At 34.5% G+C, this 27181-nt stretch overlaps 1 protein-coding gene and 1 pseudogene across 2 annotated transcripts in view; one reads left to right on the top strand and one right to left on the bottom strand.

Moving 5' to 3' along the window:
- LOC149743917 (uncharacterized) overlaps positions 1-27181 on the bottom strand; it is a 191716-nt gene that overhangs the window by 25047 nt on the left and 139488 nt on the right. The window lies entirely within an intron of this gene.
- LOC149743918 (T-box transcription factor T pseudogene) overlaps positions 5796-27181 on the top strand; it is a 76925-nt pseudogene continuing 55539 nt past the window's right edge.

Here is a 27181-nt window from a genome sequence, read left to right as displayed (position 1 = left end):
TAATATCTAATTATGCTCTTTAAAGAAAGATGAGTCAATCTGCCACAAGTAGTATAGTTGCAAGGCTTAGCTTCTTAAAAACATTAATGTGAAATAACATAGTTCTTTCAAACTGAGCTTTTCTTACTTTTACCAGCATGCTACACAAAATGATTTCTTACTTTTACCAGCATGTTAGACAAATTTAACAAATAAATGACATTTTAATGCAAAAAGAAGAAATGTATTGGTTTAAATTATCATATTTATAAAACCATCAGAACAAATAAATACACTCACTTAAAATTATTTGAGGGATTAAGTAAGAACCTTAAATATGTTATTAAGTAGGAAACCAATATTTTAACAATAAAGAATGATGTAGTTTGCCTACTGTGTACTGTTCTGGGTTATTCTGACATTTCAACTATACATACATATATTTATGTATATATATATATATGTTTCTGTTTGACTGCAGTGTAAAATCTATGAATTAACATGAAGATTTTTGAAAAGAATGATTACTTTTTAACCAATGTTATGCTTATTTTTTCTTGACTTTATTAAAATATAATACGTGATGGGAAATGATATAATTTCTCTTCACATGAAGATCACATAAAACAGTGATATTTCATTAAAAAAATTTTTTTCCACCAAGTTACTCACAGGTTTGTCATTAGTTACAATAAAAACCATAAAAAATTAATATGCCTCAGGTATTACTTATTTACTTAGGTGACATGCCAATTGCCAAAATTCTGTCATGCTAGCTTTTAGGAGAATTAATAACATTTATGTTGAGAATAATGACTGCATTGCACTTGTATTTATAAAATATAAAATACTGTGAAACCATACTTTTAATTCTCATTTTATTTGTCTACATTTAAGGTAATTTATCCAATTACATCATGATTAAGTAACAAGAACAAGACATACTTATGCCCTAAAAATAACTATAGTAAAAACAAACAAAAAAAGCTTGACAAGAGACAAACGAATGTTTCAGGCACTAGACACTAAAGTATGATTTTGATTACAGACACAAAGAAAACAAATGTTATCTTTGATATTAACTCAGGTTTTCTGCCTATTACATTGTTTTTTTTTGTTGTTCTAAGATCAGGTATGGGAAACCAAGCAGAGTCCAAAGCCTTACTGAGATGAGGAGGTAGAGACTAGAAATCTGGAGAGGCTGAGATGGCTGAAACTTACAAAGTTAGGTTCTAGAAAAAGGGAACTACGAAGAAAAATAAATCCAGAAATAGGCTTAGTGTCCCAATTGATATTTGCTGAATATGAAATTATGCAAGTGTGGAGAATAATTCTAAAAGCCCAGGAAAAGAAAAAGTGAAAAATTGTAAACTTAAAACTATTTTCACTAATCACGCAGGGCAAGTAGCTATTGGAGGTATTTACAGGCCAAATGAATAGTTTTTGGTGACCACCTGGGCCCTTTAGTGGAGACACCAGAAGACTCATGTCTTAGTAATAGGGCTGAACTATCCCTGGAGTAAATGTTACAGTTTATATTCTCTACAACAGCTAGTATCACATTGACTTGCAAATAATTTAACAGCCAGACAAAACAAACTACAGCACTCTTTAAGAAAGAAAACAAAATCCAGTCACTCAACAAGAAAATATCATGACCAGTATCCTACCAAAATATGACAAGAGGCAGAAAATTTCCCAAAAGTGTATCAGTAAATGTAAAGGCATAGCAAGATAACAAAATAGAAGTATTTTTTAAAAAGTACCAGAGCCTCTGTAATCCATGAGGAAATTTCCATTTGTCCAACATATGTGTGATTGCAGACCAAGCAACAGAGGACAGTGTGAGGATGAGAAGAAAAATTAAAGTAATAATAACCATTTTTTCCCAATGTGTGTGTGTACATATGCACACATATATAACATACATTTATACATTATACATATATATAAAACATTACATATATATTTCTTCCACTTTTATTCTTTGCCCTTTTTATTATTTTTTTCTGTATGCCTTTCGATGCACCAAAATTCTTAAAATTTTTTAATGGAATTCATTTATCTTTTTTTACAGCAAGAAATTTGAGTCCTTTTAAAGAAATACTTGTCCATCTGAACTTGAAGAGGCTATACTATTGCTTTCTAGAATCTTTGATACACCATTCACTGTTTCCATATGGAAATCGAATGTATCAGCACCATCCCTTTCACAATGTATTGTAGTGCCACCTTATGTGTACTGATCTCTATATTTGGTGTCTTTGATCTAATTAGCTATTCCTGTGACAATAACCACACTATCTTAAATAGATATTAACAATTTTCAAAAAGCTACCCTAAGTCCTCAAATTTGTTCTTTCAAACATGTTTAGGTTATCATGGGATGCTCGCAATTTGATATGTAATTTGGATTGTGAATTTACACACACCTGCTAAGACTTTTACTGGGACTAAAGTAATTATTCATGTTTGAAGAAGATTAAAGTTGTTTCCATTTAAAAGCTTCAGCTTTATGAACTTCATATATTCTATTTACTTAGCTATTCCTAATGTCTTATTTAGGTTCCTGAGGTTCTTTTAGGTTCCTTAAGTTCTTGGAAACTAGAGTTGCCATGGCATAGTGTCCTATGTATCAATAAGTTTGATATGTTAATATTTTGCTTAGGATTTTTATATCATGTTCATGACAGAAATTGAGCTATTAACCAAAATGATCTACCTTTTTCAGGTTTGTCTTTTGTTTATTTTATTTGTTTAGTTTTAGCAAAGTTATTGGGTTTTCATAAAATTTGTTGGAAAATGCTTCATTTTCCATATTTCATTGTTTTGTGTTATTTGCTTATTAAATGTTTGACACAATTCACCCTTAAATCATTTAAATAATTTTGGTCTGGAATTATATATGTGTGTGGGTGTGCACACATGCACATGTGTGTGTTAAATTTATTATTTTGTTGGTTTTAAGTTCTCTTTTTTTCTGGATTTGTAATTTTATTTAATTTTTAAATTGATTTACTTACACACGTTTATTATTATTTTTTATCTTTTTAGTATCAGTAGAATCTGGAGGAATAAAACCTGCATTCCTGAGTTTGGTATTTTGACAATCCTTTTTAGTTTAATTTTTAATTCCTATTTCAAATTTATTGGTATTTTTAAAGAATTTCTAATGTTTTTGATTGTTTTTTCTATTAATTCTTCTTTTCAAATTCTTTAATTTTTAGTCATATAATTATTTTCGATTTTCTACTTCCCTGGGATTTGCTTATCATTTGCTTATATCATCCAAATTCATAAAATTATAATTAACAATTTATTTCAAATTTTACCTTTTTCTGAATATGTTTTTAATACTAAGCCTGTGGAAAAAATATAGGAACAGGTCTTAAAGGAGTTGTATCAGGATCTAAGGAATGTAGTGTTGGATCAGCTTGAAATGTGCTGATTTATGCAGAACAAGGAGAAATTCTGGTTTCCATGTGTTGACTCAAGTGCCTGGGAATGATTAGCGTTTTTCTTGGTTGGCTGATGTAATCATAAACCCAAAGGTGATTTAACAAAATATAGTTGAAACTCCTGAACTTCCTTGTTATTCTGTAGAAAAAGATGTCAAGAGAAAAAGAGGGAGTGAGAGAAATCAGAAATTTAAAGTGGATCTATCATACAAAACTTGTTTAATCATTCTCTACCCATTTTCTCTAGAAGGAAAAAAGAGTTCTTTATAAAGACTGTGATTGAGATTTCTCAGCATTTTCAAACAACATGGGGCTGCTATCTGCAGGCAGAGAATGCCAGTGGAAGTGATGCCATGAAACTGAGCTCACTGAAATGAATGGAGATGACAGAATCTGTGGTGGCTGTGGCCAAATGGCATGGTTACCATAATGGGCAGCAGAGTCAAAGAATTAGAATCGTTTGGGTCACAGAGATTTTTGATGTGGCTGGTTGACCAAGATCCCAACAATGGAAACAGATGGGCAGCCTACAGAAGTTATATTTGTTTTGCATATGCAGGAAATATCCATATCTGTTAAACAGAATTGACTAGAGTCACTATATTGGTTACAATTATAGTACTTAATTCCAAGACTTGAGCCAGCTAACAGAGTCAAAGAACTTTAAATAAAGGTGAAGTTATATCCTCTTACAGAAGCATCCTGCTACTTAACCATGTGTTACCCTGTAATTTTCCCTTTAGTAGACCTTAAAAGAAAATCCAGCCATAGATAGCAACACAGATGAACCCTGAGGACATTATGCTAAGAGAAATTAGCCAGTCACAGAAGGAAAAGTACTGCATAATTCATTTATACGAGGTATCTAAAGTAATCAAAATAATAGAAACAGTGTAGAATGGTTGTTGTTAGGGGCTAAGGGAAGTAAAAATACAGAGTTGCTATTCAACACATATAAAATTCCTATGCAAGGTGAATGTTTTAGAGATCTGCTGTGCAACATTGTGCCTATAGTTAACAATACTGTATCATACACTTAAATTTTTTTTTTAATAGGATAGATTTCATACCCCATGTTCTTACCACAGTTACAAAAGAGGCACCTGAGGACAATTTACAAGGGTAATTGTACATTAGCGAAGGGGAAATAAACAGAGTTTATGAAATGCTGGCTTTAAACTGAAACTACTATCTGGAGACCAAAACTGTCATTGTATTCAACCAGTCAGAGAATAGCTTTACGAATATCTGGTAATCAATAGAGTTTCAACTGGGGTTCATTTTACAGTTGGCCCAGGTCTTCCTCAAACCTCTCTGTGGTTATTTCCCCAGTTCCAGAATGTATTGTTTCAACAGACATACTGAACAACTGGCAGCAATTTCTCATTGGTTTTTATGATCCATGGAATGATGATTTATACTGTAGGGAAGGCCAAATGCCTTTATCTACACAAGTAGTAAGCTAAAGGCAAATATAGAGGGACTCCAAAGAGTAATGCTGCCTTCAAGGACTTGAAAGATGCAAGAGTAGTGATTTCTACCACAGCCATATTCAATTTGACTATTATCCTATACACAAAATATGTGTCTTGAAAAATGATGGCTTTTCATTAACTTTAAAAAAAAACCTTCATTATCTAATGCTACATAATAAACCACCCCAAAACTCTGGTATAAAACAATTTTATTATTCTAACAGATGTGGATCTTCGAATTTTTTTGTTCAGTAGTCATTTTTAAGCATCTAAACATCTAAGAATGTTTATCATTGAGTATGTATTCAATATATATTTTGAATGGTTATAAATTATCTATCAATATTGAACTACTTTAAAATTTTTAAACTGGGCAAACATTTTCACACATCTCTGTTCTTAGACTCTTGGCAATATTTTTCTCCTTGAATGCTTGCATTTATTTAATAAAATATTAAGCATTTATTAAAACATAAAATATTGTAACTATCAGAGCCCAGAGTATCTGAAAACGAAAGCACTTTTTGTAAGTGGGTCATTAGATGTAATCTTAAGAGATTTCCCCCCTATTTATGTTTCTTTGTTCCGTACCTAAATATTCTGATAATGGAAGAAAAGAAATCTTGTGTGTTGGGTCAGAGCATAGCATACATTTGTATATCTCAACTTCACGAAATACTGTCTCCAAGATACCAATTAATGGAATTTTTTAATTGGATGCTTTACATATCTTTGGTCAGGGAAACGTTATATAGGAAAATATATTTTGTATTAGTGATATTTAGTATGCTCACAGATGGTAGATTAATGCACAGATGGAAATCACACCTTAGTTTAGAGTAAGTGTCTCTTTCAGTAAGAGTAAATAATACTCCATTTCACGATGGAGGAGTTTGGTACTGTCAATTTGCTGGTAGGTAAATGGCTGGCATTTCCAAAGTATGATTAAGTATAGAAACCAATGAATTGTCCTCCTGCCAGCAAATGAAACATTTAGCAGTAAAATTAAGTACAAGTTAAATGTACTTAACCCATGCATATTATTCAGTTTTCATTTTTACCATCATGACAATTTGATCATGAGCTCATTGGACAAGACTATCTAGAACTGGGATAAAAGCTTACTAACATTCAGACAGTAAGTCATTTTGCTAACCTTTCTATTCAAGGTATCTTCACTATAGAAGTCCTAAGGGGCAAACCCTTAACTTATTCTGAGATGTCCCCAAACTCCACCTTCCTATGAATTCATTTGTTCTTTATATACAGGAGCTCACACTCTAAGCAGAGTAGAGATGTACTGTTTAAAGATAAATCTTTGTATTTGACAGCTTTGTGGTGCTTCAGAGATTCTAATGAGCCGGGATATAAATTTGTAGCAGGTCACTCTGGCTGATGGGAATAAATTAGATAACTCTCCGTTTACCAAACTCCAATTGTTTTTTACCCTCAGCAGGCAACTAGTTAAAAATAACCCCCACTGCAGCACACGTATAGGATATTTCAGCAGGAAAAGTCACTGTGGGAAGGTGAAGAATCTGCTTACACAGTATACATATGGCTTCAGGACATGCTTGCGCCCAATCTCTTTTGTACACTTTAATTGGCATTGTTAATTAGATTTACCTAATGTAACGGCTAGGTGGGTCAGAGTAAGTTTGGAAGAGGCAGCCTGGATTTCATGTTCACTTGGGCTTCATGTTATATTAGGGCCAGTGGAAAACCACTGGCCCTAATATAAATGAGAAGATTTAAAAATAAGATTTAAAAATAAATGAGAAGATTTATTGACCAAAAACAGTAAAGCACAGTTGTATGATTGCTATGGGTCCCATGCTGCAACAGAATTTGCCTTAGACACTGAATTAATCATGTCTCCACAACTAGTCCATATAGTCCACGTAGTCAAATGCTTCTACCACTGTGTGAAAAGCTGGAAACCCTTCTGAATGCATTCAGAGCTGGAAACTTCTTTAGTTACTTACTAAATAGGTAAAAATAGCATATCTAAATAGAATATATTTTTCCTCAAAGGCAGTCCAACTAAAACTTAGTCCTCTTAGTGCTGGAAGGGATAGAGTATAACTTTTTCCTTCAATTATAAGGTAATATTTTACCCTGTCTACACCACTGGTTGGACAAGAAACTTTAAAGAAGTGTCAGACCACTGAATTATCCCTAAAGCATCTCTCTCTTTTGTGACAATTGACTTAATCATAGCTCTCTTAGAAGGTCGGATACTTGCCCTTCAGGTTGTGAGGGATGATGTCATCAACATGTTGAACAGAATATCTGTGATGATGAGCAATTATCCTTCCTAGAGACTCAATTTTGGTACAAAACTAGAGGGGTAATTCATTCCCTAAGAGTAGAATGAAATATGTACTTTTGTCACTGTCTTTTGAGAACATTTCCTCCTCTTATTAATTCTTATCACAAGGGTGGGAAAAAAACTAATCTCATCAATAGATATATAATACAAGATAAAAGTAGCTTTATTAATTTGCTCAAGTAGGGAGACTACATCTGGACAGCATCTGTAAGCAGATTCATCACCCAATTAAACTGATGATTATCTGTCATTCTCTAATTCCCATCTGTCTATTGAGCCAATTGAAGTGGATAATTTAATGAGACTGTGTTAGCAATCATCATTTTCATGTATTTCAAGGTTTTAATGTGGACAGATCTCTGCAGTTCCACCAAGAATGATCCATTTGTAGAGGGTTGTATGTGTGTTGTTTGTTTTGGTTTGTTGTTTTTTTAAATGGACTGTAAACTCTAGGGATTTCCATCTGACTCTTCTTCCAAAATACAGATTCCAAAATAAGCTATATATATTTATATTTATATATTTATATATGTTTACAATTACAAAGTCCCAGAAATTACAGTGAGAATATATGTGGTGATCTATTTGGACATACTGAGGCATTTCTTCTTTTTTTTTGTTTTTAAAGCATCAAAAATTAGCTCTTGGGGCTTCCCTGGTGGTGCAGTGGTTGAGAGTCCACCTGCCGATGCAGGGGACACAGGTTTGTGCCCCGGTCCAGGAAGATCTCACATGCCACAGAGCGGCTAGGCCCATGAGCCATGCCCGCTGAGTCTGTGCGTCCGGAGCCTGTGCTCTGCAACGGGAGAGGCCACAACAGTGAAAGGCCCATGTACCGCAAAAAAAAAAAAAAAAAAATTAGCTCTTAACTTTCAGTACACAATTGAGTGTATATAGAAAAATCTAAAGAGTTGATAGTTTCCACTTAAATCAGATGAAATATTATCATAAAAATGGAAAATCTGAACAGTTGTGTATGGGTATGGCTACAGTTTTTTTTTGAATTTTTATTAGAGTATAGTTGATTTACAACATACTGAGGCATTTCTCTCAAAATTGTAATTATCACCTAAGTCCCATATGCTCTCAAACTTAGTTATAAACTAAAATTTTCTTTAGTTCACAAGAATTTATAATAGCTCAGATTCAGGTCTAATATTTCCTCAAAGTGCTGAATTTTTTTTCCATATCCAATGACTTTGACAGTTGTCTAGAGTCCCTTGGTAATAATTAAGAGAAATAACCTTAGTATATATTTATAGTGTTACTGTGTGGTCTCCTTCAGGTGTGTCTAAACTTCCATTTCTCAATTGATTTTAGGTCTATTAACTTATCTAGAGCTAGAAATTGGCTTAGGGGTCAAGGATCTGTTGTGGTGGCTTAGGATATACCTTACAAACATGGAAATTTGAGGTTATATAAGCTAAGTTGAAACTTAAGTGGCCATTCATAACTTTTGATTCTGGAAACTCCACAATTAATTAAGACCAACAAAATATTTCTGGTTCAGACTACTGTGACTCTACTGGCTCTTTGGTATCTACACTCACTTTATCACTAGGAGTTAGCTCTTACTAACAGATGTCTGTCACTATGAAATTCTTCTATCTTCTGAAATATGGAGACATTTTAACTTTACTATTTCAAACCTGTATCACCAACTGTAGCACTCAGAATGGGCTAGCGTATGCTGAAGTATAATAAACACCCCCAAATCTCAGTGGCAACACAAAAAAGTTACACTTTACTTATGCTATATAAGGTCAGCAATGGTTGGAGGACCCAGTGACCCAGAATGAACTGTGATCTACCTGAACACATACTCCATAATGTCTGAGTGAACGATGCATTGTCCTCTAAAACTTTTACTCAGAGGCAGCTCTTCAAGACAGGGGTGTAGGAAGATCCTGAACTCCTCCCATGGACACACCAAATCTAGTTACATATGGAAAAATTCCCTTTGAAAAGACCTGAAAACTAGCTGAATAGTTTTTCCAGAACAAAGGAAAAAAGAGCCACATTGAGACAGGTAAGAGAGGTAGATTGCCAAAACCTCACGCCCAGCACAGTGACCTACAATCAGGAGGAATCTCACAAGTAAAGAGCTTTTCCCTGAGGAGTGAGGGATTTTTTCCCCATGTCAGGCACTCCAAACCTTGGGACCTGCACTGGAAAGATAAGCCCCCAAATTGTCTGGCTTTGAAAACCAGTGGGGCTTATGTCCAGGAGACCCAAAGAGCTATATGGAATTGAGATCCTGCTCTCTTAAAGGGCTTGTGTGCAGGCTTACTCACCCCAGGACCCAGCACAAAAACAACAATTTGAAAAGCACCTAGACTATATGCAAAGGAGATTCATTTGCTAATCTTAAAGTGTGTGCTGAAGGGGCAAGGGCCTGTTGGGGTTCTCTCTAGGGATGGAGGTGGTGGTGGGTACCAGTTTTGCACTCTCCTTCTACCTTGTTAACAGCAGCAGGCACACCCTGCCTCCATACTCTCCTGCAGCCCTGTTAAGCCAGGGGGCATGCCCTCCCCCCATACTCTTTTGCAGCCTTGCCAAAACCAGCAGGCAGGCTGTACCTCCACATTCTCCTGTGTCACTGCTAAAGCTGGCAGGCACACACAGTCCACACAGGGAATGTCCCTTGAGCATCTGGCACTAGTAGCCAGCAGAGTTAGTGTTTCTGAGCCCTGCAGGACTGAAACAATTGGAGAGAGAGTTCTTGGCAGGCTACCACCCCACAGGGCATACCACAGAAAGCAAAATGAGACATAATCCCAGTCTTCCTATGAAAAAGGAATTTATTTACTTGTCCTGGAGCTTCAACCTGAGGGGCAGGCTTCAGGTTTACCACACATCTAGAGGCTACAGAAGAGGTCTCAGGAAACATAGCCCAGGGAACATGATCTTCGCACTCTCCCTTGGCCTTGCTACAGCTCACTGGTACCTCCCAGAAACGAGCTTTTACACTTGTCTAAAACCCTGATTTTTGCAACCACTGTCAAGGAAACACTTCTGGATCAACTGGTCTGGAGGTCAGCAGGGTTTAAAATTGAGGTCCCAGAGGACTGTATATATTTGCATAATTTAGAAGCTGCTGCCTGAGAAACTGGCTCCCAAACAGACTGAAATTAAGTACAGACTAAAAAAAAAATTTTTTTTGAACACTGACAGGTGTTGCACATCCTTAACTACTGGAATCTATGAAGAATAAATCAGGAAGCTTGGACAATCACATAGATTTCAGAGACAACCAAGAGTAAGAACAAGATTGAATGACAAGTTTCATCTCCTACACAAAGCCACTCCTTCAAGTCTGGGAAAGGTAGCTCTTCCACCTAATACACAGAAACAAACACAGAAAGTAAAGCAAAATGAAGAAACAAAGCAATATGTTCCAGATGAAAGAACCAGATAAAACTCTAGAAAAAAACCTTAATGAAACAGAGATAAGTAATTCATCTGATAAAGAATTCAAAGTTATAGACATAAAGATGCTCACTGAATGGATAGAATAGATGAACATAGTAAGAACATGAACAAAGAGATGGAAAATATAAGAAAGTATCAAACAGAAGTCACAGAGCTGAAAAATGTAATAACTAAACTGAAAAACACACTAAAAGGGTTCAAGAGCAGACTAGATGAAACTGGAGAAAGCACCAGTCATCTCAAGACAGGGCAGTAGAACTCACCCTGTCAGAGCAGAAAAAGAGAAAAGAATTTTTTTAAAAAAGTAAAGATAGCTCAAAGGACATATTGCACCACTTAAAACAGACTACCATTCACATCATAGGGCTCCCAGAAGGAGAAGAGAGAGGGAAAGGAGTAGAAATATTATTTGGAGAAATAATGACTGAAAACTACCCTAACTGGGGAAAGAAGACAAACATTCATATCCAGGAACCGGAAAGTTCCAAATAAGATAAACCCAAAGAGACACAAGCCAAGACATATTAGAATTAAAGTGTCAAAAGATAAAGACAAGAGAGAATATTAAAAACAACAGGAGAAAAACTTCTTGTTATGTACAAGGAAACTCCCATAAGCCTATGAGCAGATTTTTTCAGCAGAACTTTGTATATCAGAGGAAGTGGCACAATATATTCAAAATGCTGAAAGAAAAACCTTCCAACCAAGAATATTCTACCAGCAAACTTCTTATTCAGAATTGGAGAGAAAAGAGTTTTCCATAAAGGAAAGGCTAAAGGAGTTCATCACCACTAAAAAAGACTTTAATAAGAAATGTTAAAGTGACTTCTTTAAGCTGGAAAAAAAGAGCACTAATTAGTAACAACAACAAGAAAAGTAAAAATCTCACTGGTAAAGGTAAATTTATAGTAAAGATAGTGGATTAACTATAAAGCTAGTAGGAAGGTTCAAAGACAAAAGTAAAAAAAAAACTGTAACTAAATAATTAGTTAAGGGATACACAAAATACAAAGATATAAAAATGACATCAAAAACATAAAACACAGGGATAGGGAGTAAAAATGTAAAGTTTTAGAATGTGTTCATACTTAACTTGCTATCAATTTAAAATAGATTGTTAAATGAAAGCTGTTATGTGAGCCTTAGGGTATCCACAAAGCAAAAACCTATAGTAGAAACAAAAAAGATAATGAGAAAGAAATCTAAGCACAACACTAAAAAAAGGCATCAAACAAAAAGGAAGAGAGCAAGAGAAGAAAGAAACAAGAATTATGAAACAGCCAGAAAATAATTAACAAAATGGCAATAAGTACATAACTAACAATAACTACTTTAAATAAAAATGGAATAATTCTTGAATCAAAAGATACAGTGGCTAAATGAATTTTAAAAAGAGCCATCTGTAGCTGCCTACAAGGGACTTACTTCAGATATAAGGACACACAGACTTAAAGTGAAAAGATGGAAAAAGATGTTTCATGCAAATTGAAACTAAAAGAAATCTGGGATAGCTGTATTTATATCAGAGACAAAATTCACTTTAAAACAAAGACTGTCATTAAAAACAAAGATTTGCATTACATAATAATAAAGGGGTCAATCCAACGAGAAATATAACATTTGTAAATTTTCATGCACCCAGTATTGATGTACATATATATAAAGCTAATATTAACAGACAAAGGGAGAAATTGACAGCAAATCTTAGGACACCCAGACTGCAAATAGGACACCCAGACTGAAAAGTCAACAAGGAAACACAGGCCTTAAATGACAAATTAGACTAGAGAGACTTAATAGATATATACAGAATATTCCATCCCAAAGCAGAATACACATTCTTTTCACGTACACATGGAACATTCTTTAGGATAGATCACATGTTAGACCACAAAAAAAGTCTCAGCAAATTTAAGATGACTGAAATCATATCAAGCATTTTTCCATCCATAAAGGTAATAAACTAGAAATCAATAACAAGAAAAAACTTGAAAAAAATAATAAATATGTGGTTAAACAACATGCTACTGAAAAAGCAATGAGTCAAAGAAATCAAAGAGAAGTCAAACTATAACTTGAGAGAAATAAAAATGAAAATACAATATACCAAAATCTATGTGATGCAGCAAAAGCAATTCTAAGAGGGACAGTCATAGTGATACAGACTACCTCAAATGACCAGAAAAGTCTCAAAAAAACAATTGAACATTACAACCCAAGAAACTAGAAAAGGAAGAAAAAATGAAGCCAGAGTTAGTAGAAGAAAGGAAATAATAAAGGTAAGAAGATAATAAAAAGAGAAAATAAATGAAATAGAGTCTTAAAGAGTAGAAAAAAATTTTAAAATTAAGAGCTGATTCTCTGAAAGATAAAATTGACAAACCTTTAACTAGACTCACTAAAACAAACAAAAAAAGAGGATAAAATTAGAAATGAAAAAGGAAAAATTATAACTGAAAACCAAAATATTCAAAGACTCATAGGAGACTAATATGAATAATTACACACCAACAGATTGGACAATGCAGAAGAAATAGATAAATTCCCAAAACATACAATCTTCCAAGACTGAATTTTGAAGAAACAGAAAATCTAAATAGACCAGTTACTAGTAAGGAGATTGAATCAGTAAGAAAAAGACCCCCATCAAACAAAGTTCAGGATCAAACAGTTTCACAGGTGAATTCTACCAAATATTCAAAGAAGAGTTAATACCTATCCCTCACAAACAATCCCAAAAAATTGTAGTGGGAATGCTCCCAAACTCATTTTATGGGTCCAGCATTACCACGATACCAAAACTTGACAAGGACACCACACACAAAAAAGATTATAGGAAAATACTGCTGATGAATATAGATGTAAAAATCCTCAATAAAAATATTAGCAACCAAAACAATACATTAAAAAGATCATACACCAAAATCAAGTGGGATTTATTCCAGGGATACAAGGATGGTTCAACAGCCACAAATCAAGATGATAGTCCACATTAACAAAATGAAAGGTAAAAATCATATGATCATCTCAATAGATGAAGAAAAAGCCTTTGACATTCATTTATGATAAAAAACCTCTAAACAAAGTGGGTATAGAAGAAACATAACTCAACAATAATAAAGGCAATATATGCCAAGTACACAGCTAACATCATACTCAACAAAGAAACGCTGAATGCTTTTCCTCTAAGATCAGAAACCAACAAAAATGTCCACTCTTGCCACTTTTATTCAACTTAGTATCAGAAGTCCTAAGACAGAGCAATTAGACAAGAAAAAGAAATAAAAGTCATCCAAATCAGAAAGAAGGGAGTAATACTGTCACTATCTGCAGACAATATAATTTTATATACAGCAAAATAATAAAGACTTCACCAAAAAAAACTATTAGAATAAACAAATTCACTAACGCCACAGGGAACAAAATCAATATCCAAAAATCTGTTGTATTTTTATACACTAAAAACAAACTATCAAAGAGAAATGAAGAAAATGATCCCATTTACAACTGCATCAAAAAGAATGAAATACCTAGGAATAAATTTAACCAAGGAGATAATAGACTTGCATATTGAAAACAAGTCCTTAATGAAATAAATTGAAAAAGATACAAATAAATGGAAAGATATTCTGTGCTCTTGGATTGAAAGAATCAATATTGATAAAATATGTGTACTCCAAAGCAATCTACAGATTCAATGCAATTTCTATCAAAACTCAAATGGCATTTTTCAGAGAAACAGAACATATATTCCTAAAACTTGTAAGAAACCACAAAAGACCTCAAAGAGATAAAGAAATCTTGAGAAAGAGGCACAAAGATGAAGGCATCTTGCTCCCTGATTTCAAACTATATTACAAAGCTATAGTAATTACAACAGTATGGTATTGGCATAAAAACAGACACATAGATAGATGGAACAGAATGGACAGCCCAGAAATAAACCCATGCATATGTGATCAATTAATTTATGACAAAGGAGCCAAGATTATACAATGTGCAAAGGACAATCTCTTCAATAAATGGTGTTGAGAAAATTGATAAACAACATGAAAAAGAATGAAACTTGACCACTACTTTACACTATACATGGAGATTAACTCAAAATGGATTAAAGATTTGAATGTAAGACCTGAAACCATAGAACTTGTAGAAGAAAACATAGATGGTAAGCTACTTGACATAAACCTTGGTAAAGATTTTTCAATCTGACAACCAAAAGGAAAAACAAACAAATGGACTATATCATACTAAAAATCTTTTGCAAGGCAAAGGGAACCATGAACAAAATGAAAAGCCAACCTACTAAAAGGAAGAAAATATTTGCTAATCCTATATCTGGTAAGGGGCTAATATCTACAATATATAAACAACTCATACAACTCAATAGAAATAATCCCAAACAATTTGTTTAAAAACTGGGCAGATCTAAACAGACTTTTCAAAGATGAAACACAGATGTGCCAATATATACAAGAAAAGATGCTCAAAATATTAATCTTCATGGAAATGCAAATCAAAACTATGAGATGTCACCTCACACCTGTTAGAATGGCTATTATCAAAATGACAAGAAATAAGTGTTGGCCAGGATGTGGAAAAAGGGAACCCTCATGCACTGTTGGTGGGAATATAAATTGGTACAGCCAATATGGAAAACAGTTCCTTGAAAAACTGAAAATAGAGTCAGCAATTCTACTTCTGGGTATCTATCCAGTGAAAATGAAAACATTAACTCAGAAAGATATACAAGCCCAGTATTCATTGCAGCATTATTTACAATAGCCAAGGTATGGAAACAACCTAGATGTCCATCAATGGATGAATGGTTAAAGAAGAAGTGGTATACATACATACATATATACACACACACACACGAGATACTACTCAGCCATTAAAAAGAATGAAATCTTGCCATCTACAATAACACACGTGGTCTTTGAGGGTATTATGCTAAATGACAGAGAAAGACCAATGCCAAGTGACCTCAGTTATATCTGGAATTTAAAACGAATGAATGAATAAACAACAACTAAAACAAGCTAATAGATACAGAGAACAGATTGGCGGTTGCCAGAGACAGTGGGTGGGAGATATGTGAAATGAGTGAAGGGGATCAAAGGTACAAACTTCCAGTTATAAAATAAATAAGTCATGGGGATGTACAGCATGGTGACTATAGTTAATAATACTGTATTGCATATTGGAAAATTGCTAAGAGCATAGAGTAAGTCCCCTACATACGAACAAGTTCCATTCCGAGAGCACATTCATAAGTCCATTTTGTTCATAAGTCCACCAAGTTAGCCTAGGTACACAACACAATCGGCTATACAGTACTGTACCGTAATAGGTTTATAATACTTTTCACACAAATAATACATAAAAAACAAACACAAAATATAAACACTTTTAATCTTACAGTACAGTACCTTGGAAAGTACAGTAGTACAGTACAACAGCTGGCATACAGGGGCTGGCATTGAGTGAACAGGCAAGAAGAGTTACTGACTGGAGGAAGGAGAGGAGGTGGGAGATGGTAGAGCTGAAGGATCGTCAGCAATAGGAGACAGAGGGCAAGCTGCAATTTCACTCATGCCTGACGTTGATGGCACAGGTTCTGGTTCCTTGCTGGATTCAATTCTATCTACCCTCTTGAAAAAACAATCCAGTGATGTCTGAATACTAGGCTCTTTTTTTCCCATCATCGATGACACGGTAGCACTGTATTACATTCCAAACAGTGGCTTCAGCCTTCGTGTACCATTCTACATTTAGGTCCTGTGCCTCAAAAACTAACGGTGCCTCCACAAATAGAACTCACATGATTGGACATGTGAACACACGTCTGCATCTTTGAAGGTTCGCAACTTGAAGGTTCATATGTAGGGGACTTAACTGTAAATCTTAAATGTCCTCATCTCAAGAAAAAGACTTTTGTAACTATGTATGGTGATGGATATAAACTAGACTTATTGTGATAATCCTTCACACAATATATCAAATATTGAATCATTATGTTGTACACCAGGAACATGTATATGTCAATTATATATATATTATTATATACATGTAATATTATTACATACATTATTATATTATTATAAATATATATATATTATTACATTCTACAACATTCATGGCTACTTCAACTTCCAACATACCAAATAATAACAGTCAACTAAAAATGTACCTCTGCATGCAATCCAGATTTATTTTTTAGAACCATTTTCCCTAATCAAATTTTAGGTCAATAAATAATAACACAATATAAAATATACCCCATTAGTTAAATGATTCCTTATTATTATTTACAAACTAACATTTGCTTAAGTTAAACTTTCAAATAATAATTCCACATTATATATAAATATTTGGATGAGTAATAAAAAATTTCCTGTCTATTCTCTCATATTTTATGGTACATAATTACATTTACTCTCTGCCACTTTCTTTCAGGATGCCCATTTATAACTTTAGTACATCTGACATAAAATGATGTTCACAGAAATTCCCTGGAAGGGCCATTCATGATGGGAGAGAAGTTTAATTCCTTACTGCCAAAATGATGTCAAATCCTATAGATCAAATGAGAGCTATAAATAACCTGAAACTGTGATTTATATTTTGAAATAATATGAGAGGTGTTACATTGAATTTTCCTTTTTATTCACCAAACTTATAATTCTCCATGTGATCATATAGTGTTAACATAGGAAAGTCAAGTGTTTAGGAAAATAGCAATGTAGAGGAGGTAATAGCCTTTACCTCCTTTAGGCTTAGAATTCTTTAAAATATCTAATTAGTACTGATGTGTCTATTTTTTTAAAGTCAACAAAATTAGTCGATATAATTAGTGTAACTCCAAAGAGCTAATGAAGATAACATAATTATTCTTCAATATATGCTATTCTTTTCTCCAATATATTATCTGCATTTGCCACTCCTAAAAAAAACTTTTTTTTTAAGCCTGCTCTTTTGTTAACAATGTAATTAATGGGCTTTTAGATTACATTTTCTAAACAAATGCTGAAAGCACAACATCAATGCCAAATAATGTTATCTTTATATCTTTGTCATCTTGTTATAGACTGCAATGTTGATGCTATGTTTTAACATGGCTTGTGACTTATCACTTACCATAAATTAGGAAGTGTCAAGCAATAAAAATGAGTACACAGTGTTTTATTTTATAAATTATCAGCTTTGAGTAAAGAAAGCCTTTTAGCAATACATGCCTAGAAAATTTAAAATACCATGAACTATTACCTTATATTTACATTAAGGCTAAGTTGACTATCAATAATTTCTATTTAATATTATTTTATCAATTTACTGTATTTGGAAACAGAAAAGAAATACAAAACTAAAATTATGAGTGATTAATTTCAACTATAGAGAAATTTTATGATATTAGAGAAAGGCTTTTGAACTTTTTATTGGTTATATTTTTATAACAATATGATTTTCCAACCCATAAATTAATACTGACTAGTTATCAATTTATAGATTGTTATATTCTCAATTTTTAAGTCTATCTTTTTAACCAATTTAAATTCACTATAATTACATAACACAAAGTTATGATTATATAAGTCATATACATATATGTGTGTGTGTACAAATTAAATATATTTTAAAATTAAAATGTGATAGTGAAAATAATGGCCTCCTGAAACGGCCTATATATTAAATCTTATAATTGTGAATACTTTAGGCTACATTACAAAATAATTCAGGCTTCAAATGAAATTAAGGTCGATAATCAATTGACCTTGAAATAGGGAGATTTTTGCAGATTATTCAGATAAACATAATATAATTACAAGGTTGTTTAAAAGTGGAAGAGGGAAACAGAAGAGTGACTATGGAAGAAAGGCAGAGAATGATGTAATATTTCTGGTTTCAAAAATGGAAGAAGGGGGTTCTAGGAGCTAGAAAAGACAGGGAAACAGATTTGTCCCCAGAAACTCTAGGAAGGAATGCAGCCCTGCAGACACCTTGTTTATAGCCCAGTGAGACTCATATCAGACTTATTACCTATGGAACAGTAAGATAATAAATTCGTGTTTTTTAAGACACTAAGTTTGTGAAAATTTATTAAGACAGCAGATAAACTAATACACCAGATGGACTTATTTTTTAAAACACATTCTGGAAAAAGAGATTAAATGTGCAGTCAAGACACCCTTTTTCTGCCAATTACCTTTATGGATGTAATACCATAAATAAGGGGACAGTGGCAGAAAATTGAGTGGGCTTTCTAAGGCATCAAGAATCAACATATCCAGGAACTCAAGGGTAAGAAAGCTGACACAGGACCAAAATTTTGGTAACATGATAGGTAATAGAATGCATGGTGGTTTAAGAAGCCTTTTTCTAATCAAGTGTACAGGATTTGTTGGGGGTGGGGAAAGGGAAAGCACTCAATCTGCCTAACATGGATAAACCAAAACTTGCATTGGTAATGTAAATTCTTCACAAACGTTTAAGTTTTGAATGAACTGTCTTTTGCATCTGGATGAACCTGAGAAAAGAGAACATGCTGGAGGAATACAATACACTGGTTAATTTTTTCCCAGCCTATAAGAGCAGAAGCTTCTATTCCTCTTACTCCTGCTGCTTGGCTATTGCTCCATAATGTCAACAAATTGAGTTCTACAGGTATTAGGAAACCATGTCATCCTGAGTAAGTAGAGAAAAATCTTATCTATTGTAACCTAATGGAGAAAGGCCAAAATGAAATAATTAAAGAGACAGAAAAATGAAATAAAGAATTATCAAGAAAATACAATTAGAGCAAAAACAAAAGCAAACACCCAGAACTAAAAAAAAAAAATGTATTTCCGAATTTCAAATAAAAACATAACTGAGGGCTTCCCTGGTGACGCAGTGGTTGAGAGTCTGCCTGCCGATGCAGGGGACACAGGTTCGTGCCCCAGTCCAGGGAGATCCCACATGCCACGGAATGGCTAGGCCCGTGAGCCATGGTCACTAAGCCTGAACGTCCGGAGCCTGTGCTCCGCAACGGGAGAGGCCACAACAGTGAGAGGCCCACGTACCGAAAAAAAAAAAAACAAACAACATAACTGAGAAAAAGGAATGGCTATTTCTGAAAAACAAATTTATTTTCAAGTATATAAACTGAAAAAAAAATTTAGAATTATGTCACGAAGAATGACAAATCATTTGTTAAAAATCAAAGAAACATGAGATGTGGCAAAGTCAGTACTTAATTGGGAATTTAAAGCATTGAATACACATATTGGAGAAGAAGAAAGAAGTGAAATTAATAATCTAAGCTTCTACCTAAGGCAACTGAAAAATGAAGAGCAATTAACTCCAAAGTAAGCAGAAGAATTAATAAAGTTAGAGCAGAAATGAATAAAATTAAAAACAGGAAACCAGTTGAGAAAGATCAATGAAACCAAAAGCTGGTTCTCTGAAAAGATGAAGAAAATCAATAAGCCTCCAGCCAAGTAACTAAGAAAAAAAGGGAGAGGACACAATTTATTAATATCAGAAATGAAAGGGGACATCACTACAGATTCCATGGACATTAAAGGATAATAAAGTAATATTATGAACAATTCAGTGAAAAAATTTAATAACCTTGATAAAGTGGATTAATTTCTTGAAAGATAATCTGACAAACTCACATAAAATTAGACAATATGAATAGGCCTATAACATTAAAGAAATTGAGTCAATAATTAATAAACTTCCAAAACAGAAAGCACCAGGTCCAGATGGATTCACTGATGAATTCCACCAAACACTTAAGGAAGAAATGATACCAGTTCTCTTACCTCTTTAAAAAGATAGAAGCAGAAAAAATACTGACTCATTTGATGAGGTCAGCATTACACTAATACCTAAACTAGACAAAGATATGATAATGAAATTAACACAGATGCAAAAAATCCTCAACAAAATTTTAGCAAATTAAATCCAACAATATGTAAAAAGAATTATACACTACAAACAAGTGGGGTTTATTCCAGGTATGCAAGACTGGTTTAATGTTTGAAAATGAATTAATGTAATCCATCATATCAACACACTAAAGAAGAAAAATCACATGATCATATCAACAGATGGAGAAACAGAATTTGAGAAAATCCAACACTCATTCATAAAAACTCTTAGTAAACATCCTTAACTTGACAAAACATCTGCCAAAACTTACAGCTAAAATCCTACTTAGTGATGAAAAATTTCAAGCTTTCCCACTAATATCAGGAACAAGACAAGGATATCCCCTCTCATTACTGTCCTTCAACATCATACTGGAATAACTAGCTAATGCAGAAAGACAAGAAAAGGAAATAAAAGTTATACATATTGGGACGAAATGAAGTTGTCTTTGTTCACAAATGACTTGATTAGCTATGTAGAAAATTTGAAAGAATCAACAAACAACTTCTGGAACTAATAAGCAATTATAGCAAGGTTGCAAGACACAAGGTTAATTTATAAAACTCAATGACCTACCTATATATGAGACATAAACAAGTGGAGTTTGAAGTTAAAAACATGATACCAGTTGTATTAGCAGCCCTCTCAAATGAAATACTTATATAAAAATCTAACAATATAGATACAAGATCTATTTGAGGAAAAGTGCAAAACTACTGAAATAAATGAAAAGAACTAAATAAATGGAGAGATACTCTATGTTTATGAATACAATGACTCAATACTGCCAAGATGTCAGTTCTTCTGAAGTTGACCTATAGCTTCAATATATCTCAATCAAAATGCCATCAAGTTATTTTGTTAATATTCATAAATTGATACTAAAGTTTATATGGAAAAGCAAGAGACCCAGAATAGACTAAGGAAAACAACAAAGTTAGAAGGCTGATAGTACCCATCTTCAAGACTCACCAAGACAAGTGTGGTGTTGGCAAAAGAATATACAAACAGATCAACTGAACAAAATAGAGAGCCCAGAAATAAACCCCTATTAATATAGTTAACTTATCTTTGACAAAGGAAAAAAAGGCAACACAATGGTTCAAAGAATTTTCCAACAATGGTGCTGAAACAACATGACATCGACATCCAAAAAATGGATCTAGATACAGAACTTAAGACTGTCCCAAAAATTAACTCAAAATGGGTCATGGACCTCAAAGTAAAATGCACAACTATAAAACTCCTGAAGGTAACTTAGAAAATCTAGAGAACCTTGGGTATGGAGATGACTTTTTAGATATGACACCAGAAGTACAATCTATGAAAGAAAGGATAAACTAAACTTCATTATGATTAAAAGCTTCTGTTCTATAAAATACAATGTAAAGAAAATGTCAAGACAAGCCACAGACTGGGCAAAAATATGTGCAGCACATCTTATGGACTCTTATTCCAAATATACAAAGAACTCTTAAAACCAACGATAGGAAAACAAACTACCGCATTTAAAAATGGGCCCAATACTTTAACAGGCACCTCACCAAAGAAGATATACAGATGGAAAATAAGCACATTGAAAGATACTCCACATCATACGTCATTACAGAAATGCAAATTAAAACAATGAGATACCACTACACACCTATTAGATGGCCCAAATCCAGAACACTGACATCAAATGCTGGCAAGGATTTGGAGCACCAGGAATTCTCTCTCATTCACTGCTAGTGGAAATGCAAAATGGCACAGCCAATTTTGAAGATAGTTGGGTAGTTTCTACAAAAATAAATATTTGCAAACTGTCTTAGTCAGCTTGGATTCCTAACCATCATCTTCCTGGACTTCAACTATATGTTAGATTATTTGATATTGTTCCACAGCTCTTGGATGCTCTTTATTTATTTTTTTGTCTTTTCCCTCTCTTTTGCTTTGTGTTTGTTTTTGTAATTTCTGTTGTCCTGTTTTCAAGTATACAGATTTTCTCTGAGGTATCCAAAGTAGTCCATGGTAGGAATTCACCTCTGAAATAGTGCTTTTAAAAAATTGTGTTTTCATTTTATTCTTTATCTACAATTTCCATTTGTCTTAAAATTCCTCATCTCTTTTTTCTCCTATCATTCCCACTTGGCACTTTAACATAGTTCAGAGTTATTTTAATTTTCTTGTCTGTCACTTCCAAAATCTTTTTCTTCTATGGCTCTAGAGCTATTAATGGCTTTATGTCTTAATAAGTCAGTTTTGATGCTGTTTTCTTTTTCAGTGTTTCAATTTTTGAATAAATGCCAAAAATGTGTATCAAATTAGAGAGGCTGAGAAAAATATTATACTTGGTAATGTGCACACTCATCTCTCCTTTGATGGAACTTTTTCGTGAAGTGCAAGGTCAATATGGTCAATTAAGCTTCTTATTTGGGGGGAGATGGCATGAGCTACAATTGCTTTGAGATTACTGCTATTTAAAAATTCCACTTTATATTGCATTTTGTGGAGTTTTAGAGATCCAGAGCATTTTTCTCACTTTTCCTTTCCTACCCTCAGCTTTCAGCAGGTCTAACACACATGCACCAGAGAGTGATTCTCTTGCATTCTTCTACCTGAGCCAACAGTAGATAATGGTTTCTTCTTATTAACTGAAGGCTCATGGTGAGACAGGAGTAGTTTCTTGGTTCTCTTTCTCCAGCCTTAGGCAGGCTCATTATCTACCAAAGTGAAAAAGCTTATGTGCCTTACCTTTGAGGAGACTCAACACCCTCTGGAATTTATTTTACTTGTTTGCCTTGAAATATCAGTTCTCTACAGGTTCAAGGAAACATGATTCTGTAGATTAACTGACTGTTTCTCACTGTTAGAATGTGAACAATTTTTCTTCTGGGTTCTTTCACCTTCAAAAGGATGAGATTCTCATTGTTCTCATAAGTCTGCTTAATAACTAGTAAGTTCAAAGCATACATCACTAAATCATGGCTGAATGTTGGCAAATTCAAATAATTTTGTGGCAAAATAGTAAATGTATACTGATTTCCATTTTATAGCGATATTTACTCTGCCTTGCTGAACTCTAAAACTGAGATTATGAAGAAGGTATTAGCCAGGCTATAAAGAGTACCTGTTCTTCTCGGTTTGTTGCATTTCCTGAAAAAGCTTTTTACATAAAAGGTAAAACTGAAGCAATCAAATAGTCTATATTAACTTTTCAGATCATCTTGCTTATGTACTGACCATAGTGTTCTTGAAATGTCAGTTATTGGAAATCAAAACTTCTTTTTCCAATATTTAGAGAAATAATGTGTGTTGCCCCTGGGATTCTTTATCATTCAGTGTGTTTGTTTTTTTTTTTTTTTGTGGTACGCGGGCCTCTCACTGCTGTGGCCTCTCCCGTTGCGGAGCACAGGCTCCGGATCCGCAGGCTCAGCGGCCATGGCTCACGGGCCCAGCCGCTCCACGGCATGTGGGATCTTCCCGTACTGGGACACGAACCCGTATCCCCTGCATTGGCAGGCGGACTCTCAACCACTGCACCACCAGGGAAGCCCTCATTCAGTGTTTTTAAAGGAGTAGTGCATGGTTGTAGTGTAAGCCTTGGCAGGTTGTTTTGGGGGGTTTTTTGGGGTAATGCAAGTGCCTGACTTATGCTTTGATTGCTAAGGCATCCACTTCAAAGAGGCATCCACTTCAAGGATGGCTATCTCAAATAAACCCATGACTAGATAAAGGTTAGGATGCAATACCTTAAAGGCTGTATAGTAGGAAAAGACATATTTATAAAGCATTTAAAGAGTATAAGAGAAGGGAGATGAATTCAAATGGGTCACAGATTAAATGTAAAGATTGACAATCCATTCTAGCTTGCAGAAGATGTGCTGGAGGATGTGATACCTGAGCTATGTCTTGAAAGATAAGTAATATTTCATAAAGTATAAGGTGGGGTCAGCTTGGAAAAAACAGGAGTTTGTAAAGGGCTTTGCATGTTCTGGTAGTAAAATTTAAACAGTAGACATGCCAATTTATATGGATTCAAAGAATTTGAACACCTTTAAACAGAATTACAGAATGCATAAATCCATATTCACTTAAGTGTTTCTTTATGTAAATATTTTCTCTCCAGTGATGCTGTAACAGAAATACCCTAATATAAACTTTCTTGTACATTATGGTCCAATAGCTCTGACACTCAAACTAGTGGATTAAGCATCCATTATTCTTTTTGAAGTGGTTTTTGCTTGCTTGTTTTTTTCGGTATGTGGGCCTCTCACTGTTGTGGACTCTCCTGTTGCGGAGCACAGGCTCCGCAGCGCAGGCTCAACGGCCATGGCTCACGGGCCTAGCCGCTCCGCGGCATGTGGTATCTTCCCGGACCGGGCACGAACCCGTGTCCCCTGCATCAGCAGGCGGATTCTCAACCACTGCGCCACCAGGGAAGCCCTGAAGTGTGTTTTTATACGGTGATTTCTAAGACAGTCTTTTAGTAAAATTAGGTATTTTTTACTGACTTGACCTACTCATTCACTGAATTGAAATGAATGGCCAACCTGGGAAACTGGAACAAAACAAATTCATGTTGCTTTCATTTTGTTTACATGATTCATTAGCGGAGAAAGGTACAAAGTGGAAAATAAAAGACAGGGAAGCGAAGAAATAATAGCAGATGTGGGATATACAATCACTGCCTAAATCTTCCAACAGAGGAATTTGAATTGACATTGAAAAATTAGCTTCTGGAAAGCTTTTACTTACTGGTTACCTATACTATATTACCTACCTAACTTTAAGAATGGTCAACACCTAGGAAAAGTAGGAAAAAACAATCAGGTGAATCAAGTCAATTTGACAAATACCTGGCTTTACTTTCTTCCTCACCAGGGCTGGGAATACACATGTTGCAAACAAAAGATAAATCACTAGGTGTGTGGTCTCCTAAAATTTAGTCCTATCCAATCCGTGAATACTCTAAAAGAGAGAAAGAAAAGCTCTGAAGTTGTTGAAGAAATGAAATGGAGCAGGACCATATGGGGCCCTCCTGGGTACAAATCCTTTCCAGGTCCCCCATTTTCTTGTCTGTAGAGAAAAGGCTTCACCCTCCTTGACCTTCCTTGAGTTCCAAAGGGAATATTCAAATAGTTGCTTATCAGGGAAGGGCAGGAATGCAGAAACAAAGTAGCAGCAGTAAAGAAACAATAGTTCAGTCATGGGGCAGGGTCCTGGTTCCTCTTCAAGGAATATACATAACAATATCTTTAAGTTCTTCTGTGGGAACAAAGGTCCCAGCCCAGGTGGAGGATGATAACTTCAGACTGAGCACAAGATTCCTGGAGCACTGCCCTCTTACCTCACCACAAACCAATCAAAAGAAAGTCTGCAAACAGTGGAAGATAAGGAAGACTCTGATCCCCTCCGCAAATGATTCTCCCTGTAAAAACATTCATGGTTCAGCAGAATCTTTGGAGTTGATTTTTGTTTTTTAGTTTGTTTTTAACCTTTTATTTTATGTTGGAGTACAGCCTATTAATAAAGTTGTGATAGTTTCAGGTGCACAGCAAAGCGACTCAGCCATACATATACATGTATCCATTCTCCTCCAAACTCGGCTCCCATCCAGGCTGCCACATAACATCGAGCAGAATTCCCTGTGCTATACAGTAGGTCCTTGTTGGCTATCCACTTTAAATACAGCAGTCGATCCCAAACTCCCTAACTATGCTTTCCCCCACTCCATCCCCCCAGTAACCATAAGTTTGTTCTCTAAGTCTGTGAGTCTGTTTCTGTTTGTAAGTAAATTCCTTAGTATCATTTCTTTTTAGATTCCACATATAAGGGATATCATACAATATTTCTCTTTCTCTGACTTACTTCAGTCAGTATAACAGTCTCTAGGTCCATCCATGTAGCTGCAAATGGCATTTCATTCTTTTTAATGGCTGAGTAATAGTCCATTATATGTATGTACCACATCTTCATCTTCTTTATCCATTCCTCTGTTGATGGACATTTAGGTTGCTTCCATGTCTTGGCTATTTGTAAAAAGTGCTGCAATGAACACTGGGGTGCATATATCCTTTCAGACCATGTTTTTCTCCAGGTATATGCCCAGGAGTGGGATTGCAGTGTCATATGGTAGCTCTATTTTTAGTTTCTTAAGGAACCCCCATACTGTTCTCCATAGTGGCTGTACCAATGTACATTCCCACCAACAGTGTAGGAGGGTTCCCTTCTGTCTACACACTCTCCAGCATTTATTGTTTGTGAATTTTTTGATGATAGCCATTTTGACTGGTTAAGGTGATACCTCATTGTAGTTTTGATTTGCACGTCTCTAATAATTAGTGACGTTGAACATCTTTTCATGTGTCTCTTGGCCATCTGCATGTCTTCTTTGGAGAAATGTCTATTTAGGTCTTCTGCCCAGTTGTTGATTGGGTTGTTTGTTTTGATGATATTAAGCCTCTTACCAATGGCATTTTTCATAGAACTAGAACAAAAATATCTTGAAATTTGTATGGAGACACAAAAGACTCCAAAGAGCTAAAGCAATCTTAAGAAAAATGGAGCTGGAGGAATCAGGCTCCCTGACTTCAGAGTATACTACA

This window comes from Delphinapterus leucas, unplaced genomic scaffold (genome assembly GCF_059928025.1).
Source record: "Delphinapterus leucas isolate spDelLeu-1000000601 "Yukka" unplaced genomic scaffold, BTC_Dleu_Yukka2 spDelLeu_asBTCV2_sq53, whole genome shotgun sequence".
In the NCBI taxonomy this organism is placed as follows: Eukaryota; Metazoa; Chordata; class Mammalia; order Artiodactyla; family Monodontidae; genus Delphinapterus; species Delphinapterus leucas.
Note: the sequence above shows the minus strand (reverse complement) of the source record. Positions and strands in the feature narration are given on the sequence as shown.